Source organism: Parasteatoda tepidariorum, chromosome 6, assembly GCF_043381705.1.
Source record: "Parasteatoda tepidariorum isolate YZ-2023 chromosome 6, CAS_Ptep_4.0, whole genome shotgun sequence".
In the NCBI taxonomy this organism is placed as follows: domain Eukaryota; kingdom Metazoa; phylum Arthropoda; class Arachnida; order Araneae; family Theridiidae; genus Parasteatoda; species Parasteatoda tepidariorum.
Window position 1 is genome coordinate 44543442 of NC_092209.1, and position 6775 is coordinate 44550216.

Genomic DNA, 6775 nt, shown 5'->3' on the forward strand with positions numbered 1-6775 from the left:
AAATGCTTATAACAAATCTATTACACAAGTTGTTTAGTCTTACGTGAAGCTTCAAAATGTTTTCAATGAAAACAACCGGTCTTCATGTTTTTTTTCCTTGCAAAACTTTTTTACTCTACCGTGTGCTGCAGTTTTCAGTTTGTTAGCTATAACTTCAATCAATTATATGAATTTCTTTTGTCCAAAGTTTTTGTGCAATCAATTACACGAGTTATTTAGTCCAATGCTTTTGTGCAATCAATTACACGAGTTGTTTAGTCCAATGTTTTTGAGCAATCAATTACACGAGTTGTTTAGTCCAATGTTTTTGTGTAATCACAATTATACGAGTTATTTAGTTTATTGTTTTTGTGATCACACAATTTTTTTAGTCTTATTCTTTGTTATTCCCCAATGTGCAATTACAATTTCAATGTTTTTGTGCAATCAATTACACAAGTTTAGTTTCCTTTGAAACTTCAAAATGTTTTCAACAAAACAATCGGCCCTTATTACACCTTTTTTTGTCAATCTGTTTTACTCCTTCATGTGTTTCAGTTTCAAGTCTGGCACCTTCAAAATTTTTGTGCAGTCCAGTCAGTTATACAAGATGTTTAGTCTGTTTATGTCTTTGAATGTCCAATCAAGTTTATATTGGTTTTAGAGAATAAAAATTTTATTCCTCTTTTTTAGTAAATATTTTTTCTACCACGATGAACTGCAGTTGTTAATATAGCGGCTTCACCTACACCGTTACTTTCTTCTTGATTCGTCATTACACAGGCTGTTTAGACAATTCATGTTCGTTTTAATAATCAGTTAAATTTATATTGGTTTCAATTAGAACATCTTGTCTTTCCTTTTCTACTATTTTGGTTTTTCCCCCCACTTTATTTGCTGTAGATACAAATCAATTCAATTACCTATCCCAAGTTCCCATTTGTTTAGTCTTGAAAAAATTAAAATGTTTTTAGTAAGCACTTGTTTCTTTTTTCTTCTTTTTTTGTTTACTATTTTTTGTCAACAATGTTCTTCAATTTCAATATCCTCTTTAGACCCAAGTTTTAAATAATGGCAGAACATGCGATTTTTACTTAGAAATGAAATTGGCGATAAAAGTATATAAAATGTTGCCAAATTGGTCACTGGGTCACAAGAGGAGATGAAAGCTTTGACTACATCTTCAATGTTTCTATGCAACCAACATGGCTGTTTGGTTCGTTTATGCTGGTTTCAGTAGAAACAATTGCTTCCTCTTTTATTTCCCTTTTGTCTATCTCTTTTTCTACACGACGTGCTGCAGCTTTCAATACGGCAGCCTCAACTACATCTTCAAAATTCCTGTGCAATCTATTACACAGGCTGTTCAGTCTTTCCTGGAGCTGCAAGATGTTTTCTCGATCTTTGGGGTCAAGAGTATCGAACACTGGGTCGAGATTACTTAACACGTAGTCGAAGTTAACTGCTGGGACTATATCTTCATTGAAGTTCAGTTTCACGTCTGAATCTTGATTCATATTTATCACAACATGGCGCTTGCTGTCGAGGTTTAAAGTAACATTTGCATCTTTAGGTATGGTCATGTCAATATCTGCCACATCTTTATGGCTTGCAAAAACATCATTAAATGTATCAGCTACTCCACATTTAATGTTTTTGGTATCTGTTTCCGAGCTGGTAAAAGTTTTGGAGGATGCATCATCGCCAAGTATATTAGAAACGCTTGAAGATGAGGTTTCAATATCAAAGCCAGCTGTGTTGGAGATTTCCTTTTTTAGTATGACCTTCGTTTTTTCTCGGTTTTTGCTTTTCTTTGACGCAAAAGGCCATAGAAAACTAAGCCAGCTATTTTTCTTTTGCTCTTTAGAGCTGAAACTGTGCTCAGGAGACAATGTGTCACCATTAACAGTAACTGTATCCAACGCATTATTTTTTATTAGATTTGCATGTTCTTTGTTTTTGAACTTTTTCTTAAATGAAAAAGGCCATAGAACATGAAGCAAAGACTTTTTCTTTTGATCCTTAATGCTTAAACGATATTCAGGCGTTGATGTGCCACAATCAACAGCTACTGTGCTGGAGGTTTTATTTATCAACACAGTTTCCTTTTTTTTAGTATAGGGGTAATTGACCCATGGTGTCTCAAACTTATCAGAGTAAAATGCTCCAATTTTTCTCTGCTGCAAGTTTTTCGCAGCTTTTTCCATCTCTATTATCGCACTCCCTCTATCTGAAACGCGAAAAAATATACAAGGTTGATAAAATATGGTGTTACAACACAAGAGTAAATTATTAATACAAACTTTTCAATGACGCTTAATTTTAAAACCAATTATCAGAATAAAAAAATATTTACAACATATTTATTTATTTTTTGCTCAAATATCTTTTTTTTTACCAAATTCTATAATAAATAAGTGCTTCTTTTTGCCTTATTTTGAAATAAAATATCTCTGAATCGATAAGTAATAATAAAAATATTTACTAAAAATACCGAGCTGTTGTAAAAATACGGGTTTAGTAACGTTTGTAAATTAAACTAAACTTTTTAGCCATAACCTCTAATTTTATTATTCTAATAATCTTTGAAAAACCTAATATAATCAAAAATATACAAGGTGGTTAATATGAAACTGATAATACTCGAAGACGCATACCACCGGTTCTACAGAACGGATTTAGAAGAATCTTCAAGTACATATTATATATGAAATCGAGGTTTCCGTCGAAAAAATAGTTTGAAATTTTTCGTAACAGGTGGCACTGTAATGAAGAAAATAAAATTAACAGAAGCTCTCCCTTCCCGCTAAAGCATCCAGAAATCTAGTTTACGCAAACCTACACCATATTTACACGAGGACTGAAAAAGGCACCTGAAAGAAGTCTTCTGACGTCACAAGCCTAAAACAAAAAGCTCGTTAAATTCACACAATTCCAGCTATTAAGAACCACGCCTAGCAAGGATATAACCAAAGAATATATAAATAGCTAGAACCAACAAATATACACTGGGAAAGAAGTTCAGTCTTCATTGGCATAATGAATCAGTTCTCCAAGGTTAAGTGTGATCCCCGCGTATAAAGGAAAATACAACATTCTGAATCAAGACAGCAATGTTCAGTTATGTCGCGACAGTTATGTATTCGAAGAGCTGGACTTCTTTTTTCTTCCTCTTTCTTTATTCTTCGGTTTAACCATGTAACGCAAAGAGCTAATTTTTTAAATAGACGCAAGATTTCGTTCGTCTTGTAACTGCATTTATGAACATGGGTCATCTCTTTTAAGTTTTCCATTAGCCAATAATCTTGGTGTGTTGAAAACAATGCACTCGCTCTGGTAAAAGAGTTTTACAATCAATGAGAATTCTTCCTGTTGAGTGGCATATTCAAAATGTGGTCAAATGATTTTTTCAAACAATACGCATAGTTTTCATACAGAAATTACATACCTTATTAATTTTTCATGCGATTTTAAAAGAAAAGGCCATCTATTGAAAATATTTCAAACTATTTTTTTCGATGGAAGCTTCAACGACATGATCTACATTTGAAGAATCCGTTGCGCAGAACTAGAGCTACGGATCTCTGAGTACTATCAATTTAATTTTCACCCCCCGTACATTCAAAAAGCGCACACCGGCCTGTGTAGGGGGCAGGGAACTGTCCTTGCATCAGAAAAGTTCTGGTTTCAAATCCCGGGCAAGACATGGATGTTCTTTCCTTCTCTGTACTATCTGTCCTCACTGTGGGAGCGAGGTTGGCCCACTTAATATGGTGCCCCTGAAAGAGAGGCCAACAAAATCGCCCTGTAAATGCCTGAATTGACGGATGTTAACACAGGTGGGCATTGGAAAAAAGGCATTAAAAAAGCTGTTTTCAATAATTACACGATCATATTAGTATACAAATGCTATAGTCTGAAAAGTAATTAAATATACTGACATACTAAGGACCATCAAATCATACGTGTTTGAACTGGTATGAATTTGCTCGTACGCTTTTGATAGATAACAAAAGGAGTTTTTTCTATCATACACGATCATATTAGAGTAAAAATGCTATAGTCTGAAAAGTATTAAAACATACTGACATACTAAGGACTGCACGTACCTAAGCGTTTGAGCCAGTATTTTCTTTTTTCATTTAGATTACCTTAATTTTATGTTTTTTATTAGTTATTGTCGAAAAGTTCCAAGGTTTAGCCAAATACGTCAATAACGATAAAACAATTACTTCTGGAGGATTCCATAGAAAACATTAAATCAACATAATTTAGATATTCAAAAGTACCTGCTCAAATACGCATTGACAACTATTTCATGAAAGGAGAGCATTCTTGATTATTGAATGATATTTCCAGTCCTTAAGTTTGAATCCAGTTTTCAATTTTTAGGATGTGCCCTTCGTTTTATCCATGTTTATTACTGTTGTATTAAATTACCGTGAGGAAAATCATTCTAAAAGATTTATAAAACTGAATAGGAATGTCAAGAATTATGGAATTGCTTTTCACTGTTAAGAAGACTTTCGTTCCTCATAGTTATTACACAATCGGATATCAAAAAATGCATAAAAATTAAAAGAAATACATTATTTATACTTACATTCTGGAGGTCGAGGTCTTGGATGCTTAATCCTCTCCAACTTCCAATTTCTGATCAGTACTTCCTTGCACAAATCGCTCATATCGCAAATCAGAATTTAAATGTTTTAACGTCAATCGCTAACATTCAAACAGATTCGAATGATTAATACCATTGTTGATAATGTCCTTTTTAGCTACGAATTATAGAAAATCAATATTGTTGAAACAAATCCGTACAGTATGGTTGTTCATTATAGTGTCGTATTGTTATAAGTATTTATTATTCAATGTTCCTAATATATGAATGTTATCAGTTCAAACCATTAAAAAAGCACTGCAAACATTGATAGACATCACAGTTATAGTGGAGGAACATTTTGTAGGGGTTTGAGTCGAAAAAAGTTTCTTTGACTCAATCTCATGTTTGTTAAAAATTAGGTCCTCCTGCACGCTAAAAAAAAAAAAAAAAAAAAAAAAAAAAAATATATATATATCAAAATTTTTAACGATAAAAGAATATCGATATTAATCAATGTTAATAAAGGAATAATTGATAGTTATCCTTTGCATTTTTATAATATTTCAGCCTATAACAATCTGCTTTAATTATTTCAAATTTATACAGCTCCGTGGGAAAATTAATTGAAAAAATATTAAAATAAGTTTTATATATCTTCTGCAATAGCATCTTAATTCATGAATATTCACTAAAGAATTTTTTCGTAAAAAGATGCTTATACATGTGGGAATAGGCTTAGTGGTTAAAGCAGTGAACTGTCATTGCGAAGGACTGGGGTTCGATCCTCAGTAGCTGTTTGAAGTACATCCTGCTTCAGATCGATGGGTACTAGCTAATCTGAGAGGTAAAAGTGACGTGTGTGCAATGCAAATCACATTGGTCACGAATGTAATGCCTGAACCTCATTAACTCTTCTGATCCAGAACGGGCTGTTGAGGGAATGCTTTACTTTTTGCTTGATGTATGTGGGAATATGCCCGTGAGATATTTAGATAGTTACTTAAAATGGTTTTACAGTTTCTTTATTTTTAACAAATATATTGTTTAAAGTTTTAACTCTTCAGCAATTATGATATGATATAAAATGTAGTTTTAATTTAAAAATCGTTAACTCTAATAGTACATAAATAGAAATATATAGTTTAAAATTAAGATATATCTTCGAATAATATTAATACTTTCTGAGGATGGGGCAAAACTGGGTGGACTTCTTCGTTGGGGAAGGGAAGGACTGGAGTGATCATCATTTTTTTTTTGTCTCCATTAGGATTAATGAAGGTGAGCTTTTTTACTGGGTTTGCATTATCAGATCAGAATAGATGTCCGACCCATCGTAGTCCATTGCATCTTATGACTTTAAAAATTGCAGGTTGTTTGTACTTTAGATAAATTTCGGAGTTAAGTAAAGAATAAATGGTTGATTGAATGCAAACAATAATATATTATTCTCCTAAACTGCAAGCAAATATTTCTCTTAAGAATTTCCATTCAAAGGTCACGCTTTTATTTTCGTGTAATTTGGTTACAGCCATAAAATTCATTCTCTTAGGACAGACATTCATTTTCTTAGGTTGAATTAGTTGTTATAGATGTTAATTTTTTATTTTAAACTTATAAATCCACATTTTAATTGGTTTTTGAGACCATGATTTACTGAAGAGCCTGTTGTTTTTTTTTATCTTGAGGGTCAAGTCATGGTTAACAGTGATGATAGTTCCAAGATATTTGAGCTGTGAAACTATTTCAAAGAAGTAATTCTTCACTGTAAATGGCTATGAATTAGGTGTAGTGTGGGAAGTCTCCATGAACTTAGTTATATCCTTGTTTATTTTTAGGCCAAATTTACCAACCTCAGCTTCTAATTATAAGATAAAGTTGAATGACAAGGAATTTAATTAATATGCAATACAGTAAATAAGCGAAGAGATATTTTATAAAAGTATTTAATGAAAAATAATAACAGCGAAATATATGCGTTTGCGAAGCGTTCTATTTACATATCTGAATGTTGCCACCTTTTTTATATGAAAGTTAAACTATTCTCTGCCTTAATAAAATTAGACATATGCGAACCTTACATAATAAATTGAATGCTCCTATGACAATTTTTCAGGGTACACTAACTAAGGCGATATCATCAGCAAATGCCAAGCTTTGAAGAGTCTTCTGGTAGATAGAGTCTCTCGTCTCTTT